Genomic DNA, 19,427 nt, shown 5'->3' on the forward strand with positions numbered 1-19,427 from the left:
ACCAAAGCAAACAGGAAAATGAGAGGCAGTTTCTTACCTGGAGCTACCAGGGTGCTGGAGGAAATCTCAGCTGCCTGCGCCAGGTGCAGAAATGTCCAGGCAAAGCTAAGGCAACCTTTTTAATCACCTTGGACATAAGCCGATGTCCAGTGTTTCCCAGTGGACTGCAATAAACTGGCTGTGCAGCCAGTGACCTGTCTGTGCAGGAATAGCATGGTGTCAGCATCTCTTATTCTAAGTTTATTCCCAGGCCCCCTGTGCACGAATAAATATTGAAAAGGGTTCTCAGCGTTGGACCCCAAGGGTCCTGATTCTTCCCTTGAAGAAATGGGACTCGAACACAGAAATGATTAGAGGGCTAGATGGTGCTGTAGATCTGGAAAGAGAGAAGCCTGGGAGGAGCACATAGATCAGATAAGCAGACCTGTGCAGAGCTGATGGATAGAGACGGTGTGCAGTTTTCCTTTACTAGTTCACTCTTTTATGTATTGATCTGGAAGCTTTCTTGGATCCATATCAGTGAGTTCTGATTTATGTCCCCATCTCTGACTGCCTCTGTCCTTTTCCCAGTGGAAAATCAAAGGCCTTGTACCTACAAATACCCATTTTCCACTTGGCCAGCCAGCTGGCGAATGCAAGCACCTCTCTATGCCAGCTGTGCACAGGCGTCCATGGGATGTGCTCTCTGCAAAGCATCAGATGATGCTTTCTCCTTGAGTGGCACAACAGTCAGAGGGAGTGGAGGACAGGCAGGGAGCACTTCTGATGCTCTTAAAAGATGGGTTTTTTTACATTTTCTCCACCATTGTCCTTTGATCTTACTCTGGCTTGTGGTTCAATCCAAGGAATGTTGTTTAACTTTCTTTATGTGCCATTTCTGCAGACCTATTTGAACTTGAGGAACTGGGTTTTTCTTATGACTTCAAAGTCAGGTTTAATGACTGTAAAAAGCAGCACAGCTGTGGCACTCCAGGTACAAGACATCCTGTCTCAAGGACTGTCAGGGAATAATAAAAGCATACATGCTAGAGACATGTTGCAAGTCACCTGCGCTGTAAATAAATGTGCCTGCTGCTCTCAGAATTGACTTCTCTTCATTGTACTCAGAATGATTCTCTGAATTGAAATGCTTTCATATCTGAAGGGAAGGGATGGGGGGGAAAAAAATGTTCCCTGAAGATAAAAAGTGTAATAGTCTATTTTATTTTCCACTTTCCACATCAATAATGAAAAGTTATCCTCCAGGGACAGCTAGCAACATGCTCAATTCTAGCTCTTACACATCAGCAGCACAAAGTATCCCTCCATGTCGAGGCTGTGATATAAAGCACCGAGATGCGACACACGGATCAGAGCTGGGGCAAAGAGGGGAAGGCAGGGGCAAGGCAGAGCCCGTTGCAGCCTGCGGCTATCTGAGTTCCCAGCCGACAAAAGTGCTACCACCAAGGTCACGCCTTGAAGCCATGTCTGCAACCGTAAATGGAGGCAGAGTGGCTCTGCTGAGACGCACAAAAAATAAATAAATAAAAGAAAAAGAAAAGAAGAGAAAAGAAAAGAAAGGGACATAAAAATCCAGACGGAAACTGTCAAACAGGGGAATGTTTCTTTTTAAGCCAAAAATAAATAATAAATAAACAAGGCTTCCTGTAGCATGCTGATACTGGAGTTGACCAGGAGCTCAAATACCTCAAGGAAATGGGTTCTCTTCACTTGATTTCTTCCTCTGACTGTTCCTTTCAGCCCTTTGTTTTACCCTTTTATACCAGCTTGGCCCCCAGCTCTCAGTCTCCTGTGACATTAAACCCTTCTCAAAAAAATGACCCCCTTCCAGTTGCCCTAGCAGCAACCCAGCTATTGCTCAGGTTACTTCTAGACAATTCAGCTTCGATTCCCCTCCTGGTTTGGGAGTACTACATTTCAGGGAGCAGGATGAAGACATGATGGGCCTGTCCAAGGTCGTGCAGGGAATCCCTGCGCCAATGTCCTCCTCTGACGATGAAGATCCAGTAGGCCATTAAATCCACCCCACCTGCAGATGACTCCTCAAGCTGTCTTTCCACACTCATTTCCCTCAATTATATATAAAGGATCTTCTGCAAAGTGCATGCTCCCAGACGGGGTGGTGTTCACCCGATCACAGTGTGAGCATCCAGCTCTGGCAAGGACAACAGCGTCGTACCCCTGGCTTTGCACAGCATGACGCTGCAAGAGCCCAGCAGTGGATTCACTGTCCTCATCACATTTCAGAATGCCCTGTGACCTCATTTTGGTCACTCACTTGATATTTTTCAGCCCAATGGGTCACAGAGGCATGGTGATGTGCCATTAGCAGTATCGTGCTATTTGCTAAATGCTCCAGAGTAAATTTGCCAGTGAAAGCAGGCAATCTTTCTGGGCAGCTTAATCTTTGACTGCTTAAATTAAAATCTTTTACGAGGGCTTTCTTTTCAAGGAAAGAGGGATCAGCTTGTCCTGAAAATGAGGTCTTTTTTAAGTGGTTCATCTGCATTACCCACTTTTGACAAGTTTGACATGATGGAAGTCCTGTTTGAATATGTATTTAGAGGGATTGGAGGAAATTCTGGGCGAGATTCTCAGGGAATGGCTCTTTGAGTTGTTCCCTAGTCAAACAATGATGGTGACCTACCTCTTCTGCTTTCTGCAAGCAAATAAAATTTAATTTTGTTTTGCATCCCTATGCCCATGTTTTTCTCTGCAATTAAGTGCTTCTTTTTTATTGCTGCATCTAAAGCATCAGTGTAAATTACATCACCCTAAGGCAGAGGTGATGGTTTTGCATATATCCCTTGGAGTCACTGACTAGCCCAGAAATTGCCACACCTGTTGAGCCAGGCATTTGCTTGGAACTTGTTAACCATGAAAGCAATTGCATCCTATTTTACTAAGGAGAGAGGGAAACTCGATGCCTTTGTGTTCAGTAAGGAAGTAACAAAAAATAACAATAGCTATTTGAAGTACTGTGGTGAATAACAATAATGGACACCCTGCAAACAGCCTATCGGGAAATGCCAGCCAGCTGGAAAATGCAAGCAACGAGCACTCTGCATATTCCAATTTTGTTCTTCCATTTTGTTCTGCTTAATAAGGGAAGAAAATGCTTTGCGTGTGGAATGGAAGAGAGAGATCAGACAGTAACCATACATTTCCCGGTGTGCACCATTAACATCAGTGAAGGATGGAGCTCCTCCCATGTCTTAGCAGCCATGGCAATAGCTGTCACCCATCACAAGTAAAAACAAAGTAATTAATAGTGGGGCACTACCATCTTTCACTCTCATGGAGCTGGCTCCCCTTTAAATGATGAGAATCTTAATTCCTTGCTTGGCTTGGGCTGGACTTGGCTGTAGCTAAGATAATCCCAGCACAGAGCTGAAGGACCTCCCTGGGGCAAAGCTTAGCCACAGGAACACTGAATCCTTGAAGGGGAAGCTGGCATCGAACTCAAAATGTCGATATTATTTACTATGCCCAGCTAGGGGTGGTAGCGCTTCCTTTATTGCAGTGTAGACAATACACATCAGCAGACTTGACACAATCCCTGGCACTCCATCAACTTCCAAAAGCTGCTCTAAGACCACAGTTCTCCAGAGAGTCTGGGGAGTCTGGCCTGGTGGGAACATGCTGCAAGGAAAGGGATGGTAGGTCTGGAGGTGGAGGGAGTAAGGGGAGAAAGGAATGATGCAAGAAGCCCAAGAGCTCTCCCCCTGCCAGCTCAGCCATGTTGTGGAGCTATTACTGTGCTGCGTCCCACAGCAGGGCTCACCCAACGTTGCTGGACTCCGGGCAGCCCAGCCAGCAGTACCAAGCGTCCAGCCCTGAGCGCTGTGCAGGACGGTGGAGCATAGGGAGCCCTCCCCGGTGCAGAAATGGTCAAGCTGCAATGTGTCACCCTGGAGTAAAGAGAATTGCAGGAGAGTACAGAAAACAAGAGCACAGTGCTGCTTACTCCAGCACCGAGTTCCTCTCCCCACCAATTGTGTCGAGAACTGGAAGTCTATCACTTCAGCCTAATGGAGCATCATCAACTTACCTCAATGAGGCACTTAATCGAAAGAGCATTTATACCACTTGGATTGCCAGCCGCACTTTATGACAGCTCTTTGCGCAAGAGATGTCATTGTGCATTTACTTCTTTGTTAGACTAGATTGGAGTTATCAGCGGTTGAGTAAACCCTGCCATTCGCAGGAGCACCCTGCATACGTTTGCAGGACAGAAAGAAACAGAGCAGGAGAAAGGACCGAGCTGATAGAGACGGGTATGACTTTAGAGGTAAAGAGAGATGCAACAAAGCCATTCCCCAGAAAGTCGAGATGATTTGGACCATATCCTCAACTGGTGTAAATCCCCACGATGGGCTGCGTTCACATCACCTTCAGTGGTATCTGTGTTTCAGACAGAAATAAGTAATTCAGAGCAGTTACCATGCAGAACTGACCACAGTTCTTCATGCAGTGGATAAAGAGATATCTAAAACCTTTGATTTTCTAAGTGATTTTCTGAATTTGGCCCTTGTTACTTGCTATCAGCTGCATAGCAAACTGTGGCCAACAGCCCTTAATAGTAGGTTTCTAATGCCCTCATCAGTCTCTTGGGATGAACCAGCAGTAACTCCAGTGCTGTGGTAGATGATCCGAATACAGCACCATGCTAACTCACACCAACCTAAGAAACATCTGCTGTGTAACACCGGTACCCATCCAAAATAAGATATAAATACCTTATTTACAAATACAGAGAAGGTGAAGAAAAACCCAATACAGTCTCAGAGACCCAGCTGCAGGACTACATATCTATATGCCTTTTATGTCTATTCTGCCAATTCCTGTAAGGAAACAATTTGGGGGGGAAAAAAAGCAATAATTGGTCTTTCTTCAAAAAAGAAAGCTAAGAATAATATCTTGAAATGAGGAAGAAAATTCAGAGTGAGACATTCTGTAGAGAAATAAGTGAGATGGATGAGAGAATGCAGTTTCTTTACCTAGAATTTATACCTGTTGCACCTACTGGATTACACCTAGGAAAACTCAGAGTGAAATTCAGCTTGCTGAAAAGACATTGTATTCCTATAGAGGTTTGAATATGCATTGCTTAATCTCTTGGCAAACCACATTCAGATAGCAGCATTGGAATCAGTGTCCTCACTCTGTGGACTTATCTCACTGTGTGCCCCAGCATCAGATCACATGGCTCTCCAAATCCTCTTCTCCCAAATGCCATTAGGAGTAATGAGCTCAGGATCCATCTCACCAGCATCAACAAAAAAAGCAGCACTTTCAAAAAGCTGGTTCTCTGTTCACCATAGCATGAGGCCTAGATGGTAATTTTAGACCAGGCAATTGCAATGTAGATGGCAGAATTTAGGTGCAATGCACTCACTACATGAGTCTTTCCTTCAGCTTTGCTACAGGCCTTACGGCTTCCCAGAGCCCTGATAAAACAGTGAGCAAACCCAGCCAAGGAACTTCTGCCTCGGGGTGAGACCCCTGTTAAGAGTCAGATCTCAACGCTCATGAAAGCTGCTCGGCTACTTTAGCTGCTGGGGTTTTTTTAAGCGCACTTTGCTGAGCCCCAGGGTCTGCTTTCCAAGGAAACCAGTGGGTTTTCTTCAGTCTGTTGGCAAGACCGTTCCTGCAGGTAACACTTGAATCATCCTCCTTCTCTTTAGTATCAGCAGCTACGAGGCACCATTTCTACCCCAAGGAAAGGCGTAAAACCAGGCAGAAAATGTGGATCCCATTTTCTCAGCACAGTGGTGAGACAGTAGTGAGATGAGGGGAACGTGCCTGGTGGCCCAGAGAAAAGCTGGTGGGAAGACAGCAGTTTCCACACTAACCCGCAGGGGGTTTATTTGCCTCCGTTGAAATCCAGTGTATAATTAACTGATCTGTGATAACATTTGCCTTGTCAGGATAGAATTCAGATCTTATCTTGTTTGACAGCAGCGTTTATGGTGTTAATACTGGGAAAGAAAGGGAGAAGCTGTAATTGCAGAAACCCTATTTAATTTGAGAATTCTGTTATCTTGTCACAGGGGCTGAGATTTTACTAATAGATTCTGACTTTGGGAAAATTATATGCTCAAGTAGATGGGACTTTAACAGACAAGAGCCCATTGATATTTACATGAAAATACAGTAAGCTGCACTGGATGTTTAGAAATGTGTTTTTGCTTAGGACAACTGCTAAAGCTAAAATATGGCCACAAGATCCTGCCAAGAGCTGCATCGTCCCAGAGTGGCCCAGGATTTGAATGGAGGGTCACCAGAGCAGATAGGCAGTGCTCCAAGGGGTTTTGATGGGCTGGAGGTAGCCGCTGCTCCCATCAATCAGTCAGCATGGGACTTAGTGACACAGACCAGAGAGCAATGATGTTTAAATGGAGATGACAAAGGACATCATAGAAAGGTCCCAAGGCCCCAGATGTGACTTCGTCATCCTGGCCAAGGTGTCACTATAGTTTTTTAATCTAAGATTCTTTTCTGCCTTCCAGGTCTCAAAAATTGTCTGCTGTTGCCATGCAGTCTCATCGAAATCCTTACCTCTCTTGTATGCAAAGGAAATTTGCCACCCCAAAATGAGCATAAAATTGCTAAAATATGCCCCGTCAGAGGAGAATGAGGGGGAAAAGAAACTAAGTCAGCTGCCATCCCTGTCTCATCAGTGGATGGCACAGCCTCCTCTCCTAGAGCAGGGTGGCAGGGGCGGGCACAGAGCAGGGCCACCACAGCTGTCCTCCCCAGGGTGGAGAGATGTCCCTCGGCTTCAGAGTCTGAAGCTGCTGGGGGAGGCCCTTGCAAGCACCATGAAGATGTGAATCCCATCTGCCACCTGACACCAACTCCAAGGTTTCTGCTTGTCTCCTTCCATATCCCCATGGCACGTCAGTGGAGCATGAGGCGACTACCTGGAGGGACGTGGTCACTGCTGAAGACTCAGCATCGCCTCCTCGTTTGACCAGAGCAGGTATAAGTAATCCCCTATGTGGCTCTAACTTGGGCTTATATGACAAATACTTGTCTAGAAGAAAAAATGTCCACAGAGTATCTACAATGCCATTTGCAATCATATTGGTTAATGGGAGATCAATTATTTCTATTTAGGACAAAATCAAAACCACTAGACTACAGAAACCCACTGTGTCTTCATCAACGCTATTGATTGACTTGCAGCTTGCTAACAACTACTCTTTTGAGATCCCTCCCCCATTCTGTCCAGCCTGTTTCCAGCACAAATCTTGTAGAAATAAATTATTTGTGCATGTTGAGTATGTATGTGTATGTGCAAGGTTTTGAAAGACCCTGCCTGCACTTGGAAAATATTTTCCTGGATATAGAGCTAGTGATAAAACTGCCTGTGCTTGCTATCAGCCAGGAGCATGAAGCAGATGTCTGCTCCATAGCACTGAAAAACTCAGGTCCAATAGCGTAATCCAGCCATGCTGAATTTACCCAGCATTTTTATCTTCCTTGCTGTTTTTCCCCCTCTTCTTTGTAAGATAAGAGCAATACTAAAAAAAAAGGACAAATGGCCTCATAAAGTAGATATCAGAAGGGTTTTATCATTATTATTTATTTATTTAAAGCTGATTAATTCTTATCAGTGATGCCAGCTGTCAGCAAGATAAATATGACACCCCATTAACACCTGATTCCCCAGGGAATGCTGCAAAGGTGAATTAGGTTGTTTCGGTGTGGCACACATTTGGCTTGGCCCAGTTCCCCAAAAAACTGGCTATCTTTTTTCCCCGGGAGCACTCCAAACCAAGGGTGCAGAGGGCCCAGTCCAGACTCCCCTCCCCTCCTTCCCTGCCACCCCTATTTTCCCTCGGGAAGGGAAAGGTCCCAGCTGAATTCTCCCTGCTCTGGGACATCAGACAGGGATTTGAGGGCATGTCCTGGTTAGTTTTGCACTAGGGTCTCTCTAAGCCAGGGCTTTGCAGAAGCGGCAGAGGATAGGAGGCACTCAGCTCTGACAAGGCCCGGCCAAGACTGGCCAAAAAGCTCAGCTGAATTTTAGCCAGGGCTTCCCACCAAAGTTCAGTCCTTGTGATTGAGTTTTGGGTGTTTTTCCAACCCGAGGAGCTTCCCAAGGACCCAAGGGTGCTGCAGAAAAGGGGTGGCCTGGTGCTGTTGCAGCACTCGATGCCTCCCCAAACTGCTGCTCTGACTTTTCCAGCGCTGTGCTAAGCACCTCACCATTTTTAACATATTCTTACCACGGCACCCTGGGGACAGAGAGGGGTCCTCTTAAGTGCCTGCACAGAGAGGGAGAGCATATTCTGCATGTGACACGGGGACCAGCCCAAGGCTGCCTGCTCCTCCTTGCAGAAGGGTGAAGTAGTGGCTCACAGTAAGGTCAGCCCAGTGTCTGAGGACAGATCGTGGAAGGAAAGAGCAGGTGGGAATGCAAGGACATTTTTTGAAGGAATACGTGTGAAATGTTCACGCCAGGTCAGATCAATTGGTTTTCCAGTGTCTTCATGAAGGCTCTGTAAAGCCCCAGGTCAGTATGAACATCGTATTGCATGCTCCTGTCTCAACAGAAACGTGACTGCCTGCTCACAGTCCAGATCAGACATCACATCTCCTTCCAAGCGGGCTGACACTGGACAAGTCTGGGATCAGGGAACACTAGCTCATATGGTAACGAAGCTGGAACGGGCTGGGCTTCACAGCCCAAATACTGGGATCAGCATCACGAGATCTTCAAAAACCAGGGAGTCTGGGGTCTGATTGCAAGGGATGGTGTCTGGCTCTTCCCGTGGTATGTCTGAGGGAAAGGGAGCTGAGCAGGTCCCACCGTAGGTGCACGCTCCCCATGTGTCACTGCATCTCGCCTACCCACCCGGCATTTAACTGTGTCCCTCTTGCTCATGCGACCCCAGAGGTGAAGTGGCTGCCCAGGACCTACCTGTCCACTGAGGTGCTGCCCTGGCCTTCACGGAGGTGACACGTGTCACTTTGTCTTCAGCAACGGGGCCGTCAGCGCTGCCAGAAAGTGCTGCAGGGCAGCTGCTGGTTTCACCTCCCTGTTGCTTATTGCGATGGAGAGGGTGATGCATGAATGCGGATGGCAGACAGAGATTTCATTATGCAGAACAGGTCCCACGCGTTGTGTTGCTCCCACAAGTAATAACTTTCCCCTCCTGCCACCATCCCTATTGGAGATGACAGGGAATGCATCTCCGTGAGTTACCAGAGGACGAGCTGGGATGGATGATAGATGGGGCTAATGCAATCCCCACTAGGAAGTGGGGAGCTGTCAGGATGGGATCTGCAGTGGTTACAGAACTTGTTTTGATGTTTTTTACCTCTCTGAGTCTGTTTAGAAATGGCAGCTAATCGGAAACAGCTCTGGAGCCGTTCTTTAATAAGCAGTTTGGACTGCCTTTTCCTTTATAGCGTAGCCCCATTCCTCCAGCAAGAAGGAAAGACTGAAGCCTGTCTTGGAAGTGGGCAGGGTCCGGCAAAGGGCAGCTCAGAGCATCCATGCTAGGACTCATGCCAAATAATCCTATGCATGGGGTTGCTGTGCTGAAATGGATCTCAAATTAATCTGTAGGGATTGTGTCCAATTCCATATATGTCAATAGGCATCTAATGCCCTCAACCTATTCTGAAAATCCCAAAGTCCATGAATCAGCATATTTAAGCATGTCTTTATATCCCACCAAATCCAGCTGAGTCATAAGATCTAGGTTTAGGTTTAAACATTCACTTAATGCTATGATGAAGCAGCTCTATTTCTTATGCTTCTGCTTCTCCAAATCTCTAATTAGAAGACAAACATACATTTATTTCACCTAGTTGCTGTGAAGCTTAACACCTTCATGTTTGTTTGCAAAGTGCTTTCAGGTGCTTGCTTGAAAGGTGTTGTAAAAGTTCAACTTAATCTGTGTTATTTTTCTTACAGCCAGAGCCTTACAGATGGTGGTTAGAAAAGAGATTTCCCTAGGTACAACACAAGTATTGTCATAACTCAGAGCCCCTCTGCATGCTCTGCTCTTGCACTATACTGAGATACCATGGATACTGCTAGTAGACTCTTTCTTGAGGCAGTTTGGGGGTCAGATTTTCATATTGCCACCCAAAGGCATAGGACAGCCTCCCATCTTCTTCACAGCCTGCTAAATGGGCTGCTTTTCTGCAATGCCACCTCCTACCTCCGTGCTACCTGGAATGTGCCGGTCCTCACTGTTCCCACGAGTGCTGGTGGATGAAAGTGTTGCTGCCTCTTGGTTAGGGCTTGAGGTGATGCTGGTTTTGAAGGAAACAGTTGGCCGAGTGGGCGAGGCAGCTGAAAACTCAGCTCTTTTCTTCCTGTGCTCTTCTCCTTTTGGCCTTTCCGTTTTTCAAGGCAAGACAGCAGTGATGCTTCCCTTCATTGAGGCAGCACTTTGAATGCTCTAAAAAACATGAAAAAGAAAAAGAAAAAAGAAAAGAAGAAGTACTGCTGCAAACCCTTGTCTACACGCCTACACAGGAGGTATCAATTCAAGCCACTCGTGAGTCAACAGGACTTAGGGTCCTGGGCTGTTCAGATGCTGTGATAAGGCAGTGCGGCAGCCCGAGAGGGGCCCACAACTCCCTGCCCAGTGCGTGATTCGGCTGGAAACACGGACGGGAAGTTGTTCCAGGGGAGGGGATGCAAGGGGCGAGACCTCCTGCATCCTGCTCTCGGCTCTGCAGAGAGAGCCGGGCTGCTAAACTGTGCCTGCTGTCTGCAGATTGTGTGACTGAATGACGGATGCATCATGGAAAGAGTTTTTAAATAGCCCTGGGCAAAGCAGTTATTTCCTTTCCTGTTCTGAGGAAATCAGGTACACGGCAGAGGTAGCCTGAGCTGGTAGAAGAATGGGAAAAGTGATTTACGGACAATTTAAAGCAAGAGGAGCTTTCATTCTCATTGGAAAAATGTCAACATTCTGGCAGCACATCTTACTCAAAAACAAATAAAATGACAACCAAAAGCCAAGGATTTTGTTTTCCCCCAAAGAAATATTGAAATTTTCAGCAGGAAGCAGGCAGATCTCATGCAAGGGGGGGGGGAAAAAAAAAACAGTCAAAAGCTTAGTTTGCGGTGGAAGAGCAACAGGCAAATCCCAGCCTCAGCAGGGGAACCTTGACCGCAGTCCCCATTTCAGACGCGTGTCCCAGAAAGCACGTCTCCCACCTCCACCAGCTCCGACCTGCATCCAGCAGCAGCCGTGCAGCTCTCCGGAGAAGGCTGCAGAGAGCCGAATCCGGGGGGTGGGAGCTCGCGCAGCGGAAAAGCTTAACAGCAGCCCGGATGGATGTGTCGCAGCAGACAGGCGAGAGTTTATGGGCAAACCTTGTAAGAGGTTGTAAGCTGTAAGTCTTCAGGCTGCCTGTTCATGTCTTTTTCTTCTTCCCTTGGAGAAGAAAAGCTTGCTTGTTAAGAGGAGTCTTTCTAATTCCATCGAGACAAAAATTATGTTAAAATCCCAGGAAAACCCATTTTGCTCTATCCTCAGCTGCTTGCTATTGACTAGTTCTCTCTCTCTCTAATGGAATTACTGATATATTTTTGAACAGAACAGAGCCTTATCGTAACCCCTGCTCTCTTTTTGGAAGTGATTTAGTGCACTTCTCTTATCTGGATAGAATTAAAAGCCTTATGATGTGTTTTTCCACCACCATCCCCTCCTTCCCTTCCCCTCCAAGAATGCTGTAGACTCTAAATCATTATAAAAACCCTTTAATTTTGAAAGCAAAGGTTATTCCCAAGAAAACCTGATTGCTAAAATATTGTCCTTTTGTGAAAGGGGGATTGGAAAGTTAATGAGCCTTCCATGGGCGGCTGGCAAAGAAATGTGGAAGGAAACAAAAGCTACTCGTGGGGCAGGTCTGCCGGAAAGCCTTTGAAAAGCGGCCTGAACTGCAGATTAACTGTGTTTGTTTTGTGTTTGGTATTGTCCTGCCTGCTTGCTGTGGAGGCTGGCGAGGCCTTTGCTAAATGCAGGGAGCTATTTGCTTAGCTGTGCTGTTGTTGGCTCTAAGTCCTTCCACTTTAATGCCTCTGTTCTGCAACTTTTCATTGAGTGGCTTGTGCTGCATGGCTTTATCACAACAGACACTGCGGCAGAGGCAGTGCTGTCTCATGAATAAAGCACTATATTCAAGCAGGAATTAAAATATGTACCTCTTCCCTTTCCGGTTTGTCTCCCTCATCTGATGGATCAGCTCTGTTATTATAAGCGACTTCACTTCTGAGAATGCAACCCGCTCCGCTTCTGGAGAGAGCAGCACAGATTGCGGGCAGCGCTCACCTAGGCTCAGCGCCGGGCTGTTAAACACCGCCTGGAAGCACGTGATGGCTCCGGCCCTAACGCACAGTGTGATCTCGGACACCGCAGGTTGCCTTTCCCCATTTCTTTCCGTGCCCCAACGCTAGTCGGGAAATCCTGCGGTCTGAGCTGTCACTTATCGCTTGTGCTGTCTCACGCGGCCGGCGTAGAGCGCGAGGGGGGTTATCGTAACGCGAGATGGCTGGGACAAGGCTACAGCAATGCAAATATGCTGGGGGGCTCTCGCCGTGCAAGCACTGCTGCGTACTGCACCCCTCCGCTCACGGCAACCTCGAATCCTGCACCCGCAATTGCCCCTCTGGGTTCCCGGGGGAAACGCGGGGTGTCTGTGCACCCCCGGGACGCCTTTTCCCGCGGTCTGCTCCGTGCAGCTCCCAGCCGGCTCCTTTGCTGCGATTTCCCCTCGGCTCGAGGGTGGGCTGCGTTCATGGGTCACTGGCCCTCCCCGCTAAGCCGCAGAGGCAGCCTTGGGCTCAGCTCACAGCAAAACAGACTTAGCATGAATTGGATCTTTGTCTCCAGGCCCGGGAATGCTCTAAGCAGCTCTGCCCGCGCTCCCCACACAGCCTGTGGCTCTCTTCTTGCAGAAAAAATCACTCCGGCTATTAGCAGAGCCTGGTACCCTTAGGGTAAGAAGTGGAGGTTTTTCTCTTCCAGCTGGGAAAAAAAAAAAAAAAAGAAAAAGAAAACAGTCACATATGTTTGCATTTGTCAAACATTTGCAGGATGAGACATATATAGAGGTGCTGAATATAGATATTCTGCACCCACAGCCCATCAGGTACCTCTTGCTACCTCCTGAGCCCCTCGTCCCCCCCATTTGCTCTCTCTTCCCTCATAGTTCCTTGCAGCGACTGTCATTTCTGTGCCTTTCTGTACAGCCCCTAGCATAGGAGGGGTTGTGGTCAGTAACAGCGTTACCACAGTGTTTTTAATAAATATTAATGCAAGAAGAGAGAGAAGTGGCTGCCATGGTGTGAATTCGCCCTGGATGCTGGCCCAGCCCGGACCGGTGTGTTCAGATCAATAAAGCTCCCCGGCATTGCCCCGACATGCAGAACGCGTGTGAAAACAGTCGGGAGAGTTAAATACCACATGTCAGGAGATGCTTGATGGAGTCATTAGCGAAAGCAGTGATGTGGCCAGCGCTGGGGGGAATTAATGAAAGCGCTGGGCCCTAAGGCCGGGAAGAGGGACGGCGCCCAGGAAGGAAGGATGTGGGATTTGGAAGGAAATGAGGAGTCAATGAGGTGGAGATGCGCAGGGAGGCCGCGGAGGAGGTTTGTGCTCTGAAGGCAAGAACATCGAAAGGGAGCAGGGACGCGGGGCTGGAGAAGGGAGGCAAGGACCCAGCTGCAGCCCCGGGAGATTTAAGGAGCGATTTGAAACACGGCAGCCTGTTTCAGAAGCCTGAAATGAAGTGTCACCTCACGGGTGGCGGTGCAGCAAGAAGATGGCCTCTGGGGCATTGCAGAGAAGCTGAACTTCAGATAAGTAGGAGAGAGAAAAAAAAAAAAAAGGGAAACAGAAAAGGCCATATTCAGCGCAAGTGGGACCTGTTGCATGCCGTTATTAAATCTGTTCCAGCTAGGGATGACTCCGACCGAGGCTTCTGTGCAGGTTGTGAGTTATTGTTTGGTTGGATTTTTTTAAGAAAGCACGTTCACACACCCACACAACCAGCAAAAAAAAAAGTTTGAGGCCCTTTCCTAGCACAACCCCAGCAATTTGAACGATGACGGAATGACGACGAGCATAAATCCAGGGGGAAATTCATGCCAGAAAGCGCTGCACACCTGATCTTTCCACGCAGACGTAAGCAGAGCACCCGCAGACCTGTTCTCCTCCTGTGCCTCCATTAGGAACTTTTATAGCCTCAGGCAGCCGGGCTCATCCAGACTGGGGGCAGATGTATTTGCATTTAAACTTTCCCTCCCCCTGCGAGGTGGCAGTTTCTACCTTCTGCTACTTTGAATCAGGAGATGCAGAATTGCCAAAGGAAAATAAAATAAAATGTCATCTTTTTTATTTAATATTTAACTGCTGCTTAGGCTCTTCCAAGAAAAGACCCTGATATTACTGTTTGGATTGAATTATGATGGCCCCGCCTGAAAGTTATATATTGCTGGTGCTCCATTATTCATTAATCGTAGCTTTTCCTGTCAAGATCAACATGTACTTCTCAGCTGGTGCCTTGACTGCGTAATGCCTCAGATACGGAGGGAATGTAAAAAAGATGCCTCTTAATTGTTTGGGGATTTCAGACATGGCTTTTAAAATGTCAGTGACGGTTCCTGAAAGATGGCATTCTTTTCCCTGTGAGCTTTAGATTGCCAACAGATGTTAACAGCCCCCGGCTCCACCCGATCCTTTACGAACTATAGAGAAAGTAAACAATATCGGGATAGAGGCAGCAAATTCATTCCTGGGGAGCAAGAAGAAGAAGAAAAAAATCAAACCTGTGGCTCAGTGCACGTCATTCATTGCACCGAGGTTAAAAGAGGCGTTGGTCTTTCAAAGAGTGATGGAGCTGCCATCAGGCTGGGAAATTCAGGAGGAAGGAAACAAAATCCAGGGCTCTTCCTGAGCTGCTTTGTTCTGCTGCAGCCCAAGGCCGGGCGCTTCGGGGTCAAATCCTCCCTGTCCAGCAGTTTCACCTGGGCAAATCGCCTGTCCTCGAGGTGGTTTGGCACCTCCTGCCATAGGGAATAGCGGCATCAGAAAGCAGACAGCATCTGGGCAGCGCAGGGAGGGATGCTCGGTCCTGTAAATTTAGGCGTTGTTCTCTTGCATTTTTTCCACCAAAATTACTGCCTCCTATTTCATTCCTTAATCAGCTCTTTAGGACCTGGATTTCCCATCAAATCTTTATTTCCCAGCTTCGGACGAGCTGGGTTCCCAGTGTAACGCTCCGCATCTAGCAGGATGGAGCAAGCTGGAGCAAGCTACTAGCTTGTACCCAGGAGGAAAGACAGGTCTCTGCCACACCAGCCGCCACGTGCGGGTCTGCACGCAGCATGCAGCACTGCCCAAGCGTGCGTACACAGCGGTGTGCCTGGGAGCACACATCTGGACCGCTCACGGTGCGTGTGTAACCGTACGTGAGCATTGCCCGCCTTGGAAACAGCCAGGCACGGTTGTGAGCCGGGTCTCATGGAGCTGGTGCTGGTGAGAAAGCCTCCTCCACCCTCTGCCCTTCTGCAGGCTTTGCTGTCCGTGCAGGCAAGGAGAGGGCAAGGCTTAGCTGGACCCTCATCCCTGAGAAAAACCTGGCATCCCCAAAGCTCCCTGCAATTGCGGCTATTTCCACAGTCACTGGGAACATGTTTATTATAGGGTAGCCAAAAATCTGGTATTCAGTGGCAGCCCTGTGCTCCCCTCACTTGTCCTTCAGTTTAATAGGATATGGGCATAAATCATAGATCTGATACTGCACATGGGCTCTGGCTATATTTTTTTTATAAAGAACATTTGCTCTGATTTATAGAGCACTGGGTTTTGAATTAGTCTAGCTTGAAAACTGAATCAAATCTTTCCATCAAGTCTGTTTTTTTGCATTATAAATGGCTTAGCTGTTTAGTAATGGAATGCCAATCAGCCATTGCTTTTCTCCATAGGCAATTCTGAGAAGATCATTTCGGAACATAGACTCTGTGATTAACTGAAATGAACTGTAAAATTGTATTTTGTTTAAAGCTTTGTCTTCTGCTTGGAGAGGCCTGGGCTGAGGCTGTAGTCACCTCTCAGCTGGCGTGAAGGGGGTTAAAGGAGGAGAGAGGGGCGCAGAGAGGAGACGCACGCCTTAGCTGGTCACCTTATCGCTGCTGCAGTCTTCTCACATGTAAAACAGGGATGATAATTTTCTGTATTGCAGGGATGGCTTAAGAGTTAGGACCAAATCTGAGATTTGGCCTACAGACCTGCCCAAAAGGGTAATGGTTGATTCCTTGCTTTGAAAGCAGAAGGGAAAGGGAGAACTCACAGGCATGGCACTCCTGGCCCGCAGATTGGTGTCATCGCTGCAAGACTGTGTCCTCTTGCAAATCTCAGCTGCATTTGGAGCTGTTTTTTTGTCTGCTGGGAGAAAAAGATGTAATATAAACCCATAGTGGATCGATGAGCTGATTTGAGGGCAAAGCCGGGAGGGAAGGAGGGTTTCCACGCACGCTGTGCTGCGCGCACAGCTCTGCCCTGGGCTGGCACAGCCCCGCACTCACAGCTACAGGCAGCTGGGGACACGCACACGTTAGGTGGCACGTAGACAAATCAGACACGTGGTTATTACCCCAAAAGCTGTTCTCAAAGCTTGGCTTTATACCGTTCTCCCATGGATATATGGAGCCGTTAGGGGCAGCCGGTCCGAGCTGACCCAGGACCCTCAGCCAGCGCTTTCTGCATCAGCCTCGGGGCTTCCCTGGGAGCCGCGGCAGCTGCTGTCGAGGAGCCATCCCCGCCCTGCCAAAAAATGACAAATGCACAATAAATCCCTGATGTCCCCAAGTCAGTCAGGCTGCTGTTAATTACCCTCTGTAAGAAAAGTGTGTGCCATATTTCTCATCAGAATTTGTCAAGCTTCAGTTTTAATGAACCTTTCTCCACCGAAGGCCCGTGACACCAAGGTGACAGAGCTCTCCACCTTCAACTCATATTTTTGCTTTGTCGCATACACAGGAGCATAAATAAGCTGTTTTTTCAATCAAACAACCCAAGGTTCTCCAAATCTTTCGTATTCAACCTGAGTGAATTATTCAGTGAATTATTTTGCAGTATTTAATGAGTTCCAGTTTGATTTGACTAAATATAACTTTACAAACATGCTCTGTCTGCTCCCATCCATCTCAATAGCAGCTGTGAGATATTCCTTTAAAGTTGTGTTTAGTGGCTTTGGGTTAGGTCTCATTAATACAGTAATGATTTTACTAAAGCGCTCACATGCTAAACCTACTCTACGGAATACATTAGTGAAATCACTTTAAATGGGCTGAAATAAATAACTTTCCAGAGCTTTCATGATGCTGCTCCAGAACATCTGAGCAGATGTATCCTTGAATGGTCAAATGAAATCTGTGTTTCTGTATAAAACACTGACGTAATTCCTTGTGAGCTAACGTTGAGGCAGATACAGGGGCAAGGTTACAGGCTGGCAAAGGGAAGGAAAAGGGCTCCTGCTTCAGCTCAGCTACTCTCACAAAAGGGAGTAATAGGCATTTCACTTAATGCGCCTGGTTCCTTCCTCAGTTCCTTCTTCCACCCTCACCTCCACATCCCCCTGCAGTACAAATAATTCAGAAAATCAGAACAAGAAAAAAGTTACGTGACTCTCAGACTCCAAATTACCTGGTTTCCCACAGATTCGCATCTCATCGCTGACTGTGAGTTCTGGTTGAAACTTTTTTTGCTGCTAAGTCCTGTTTTCCCCCTCGCTCCCCGCTAACCCTTCGCGGAGGCTCGGGTGTCTAATGAAGTACGAGATGCTGCTGCAAGGTTCGCTCGGGGTATTTGCAAGAACTTTCTCCTCAGCCGCCTACTGTCATGAAATTTGCAGAAACATAATGAATCTCTATTTCTCTGTCAAAGTCGCTTAAAATCAGCCAGCACATTCACAGTATACTGAGGTGGCAGAAAACACAGATACACACACATACGAAGTGTGGTTACTTTTGAGCTGAATTGCTGTGGGAAAACAGACTAAACGGCTTCAGAAAGTTTGGCTATATACAAAGTCGTATCTGGGCACAAGGTCTCCCCAGGAAAGACAGCGTCTGCAGTCAGTCATTTTGGCGTCTGACAGGCAGAGCAGCAACAAGTGGCATCTCTAGTCACAGCCCCTGCCTCAGTTTCCCTCGTGGTAAGACAGGGATGATGATGATAACCTCTCTTAGCTCACTTTGAGACTGACGGATGGAAAAGCTATCTAAGGGCAAGGTATTCTTAATATTAATTCACCGGTGGCCAATTTTGTACCTGGGAACAATACGTGTTTGATTGTGCCGGTGCCAGTAGATTGCATTTCATAAGTGTGTCCCTGGAAGGAGCCAGAGCTGGGATCTTTCTCAGTGGGAACAACCATGAGCTGTGATGTATCGCTTCACGCTGGAAACATTTATAGCATGCTCCTCGCAGTGGGCATCTGCAAAGCAGCTTCTTAAGCTTTTATCACAGCGGGGTAATATCGACAACCAATGAACTTTCCCTTTCCGTAGCAGTTAGAGAGGGATAGGTATTAAAATCCTCCACCGGCTCGGCTCCCCGTCGATTTTCATCCATGCTAAGCAACTGGCTTATCACAGGGCTGCGTCTCACCAGGAGAGAAGCTTCCTGCAAGGCACTGTCCGGGAGGAAAGCAGCCGGGCGAACGCAGCGTGCCAGCACCGGCCGTCCCAGCCGCTGTGCCTTGGCCGCTGGCCCCAGGGGCAGGGCCCTCCGCAGGGTGACGTATCCACGGGCTTCCCTAGGGGAGACTGGAGCCAGGGAAATCACTCGCAGGTGCGGCATGGACCTCAGAGCAGCACCCACTGACCCACTGACCCATCTTACACCCTGTCCAAGCTGCAGGGCCAGCCCAGCTCACACACCCTGGGGCATAAAGCCCCCGGTGGGAGACGGGTAGGGGCCACAACGAGCTCCCGATTCCCAGAGAGGGATGAGTTCAGCCCTGGGACATGGAAAGGATGAGGCTCATGAGGTGAAATAATATAAACTCAGACAAACAACAAACATCCTTTTGATACTTTGCTTCCACTCCATCCGCCTCTTCCCCTTTGGCTGTTCTCTTTGCCCAGGACTTAAGCAAAAGCTCATTGAATCAATAAGAAGATTTCCTGTCATGAAACCTTTTGGGGTCAGAATCTTTTAATACAAGGGAGGGAATGTGTCCCCACGTTTGCAAAGAGCATCCAGATTTATTATCATGATTGTTATTATTGAAATATCACTCACTATTCCTTCATTGATTTTGGCACATAAAGCAGGGATTCAAATCTGCGTTTAAAATAACAGCTCCGCTGCAACGCTCAGTATTGATGGACAGGGAGCAATAACACTTACTGGAATAAAAAGCCCAATGTGCTGCAGGCA

At 47.7% G+C, this 19,427-nt stretch overlaps 1 long non-coding RNA gene across 1 annotated transcript in view; it reads left to right on the forward strand.

Annotated features, from left to right (window-relative positions):
• The window catches only part of LOC112981207 (uncharacterized), a 410,306-nt gene extending 398,883 nt beyond the window's left edge, over positions 1-11,423 (forward strand). Inside the window, exons 6-7 of the long non-coding RNA XR_010392653.1 lie at positions 6,908-6,985; positions 8,565-11,423. This is a non-coding gene — a long non-coding RNA (uncharacterized LOC112981207). The remainder of the gene's footprint in view (positions 1-6,907; positions 6,986-8,564) is intronic.
• The last annotated feature ends 8,004 nt before the right edge of the window (positions 11,424-19,427 follow it).

This window comes from Dromaius novaehollandiae, chromosome 23 (assembly GCF_036370855.1).
Source record: "Dromaius novaehollandiae isolate bDroNov1 chromosome 23, bDroNov1.hap1, whole genome shotgun sequence".
Lineage (NCBI taxonomy): Eukaryota > Metazoa > Chordata > Aves > Casuariiformes > Dromaiidae > Dromaius > Dromaius novaehollandiae.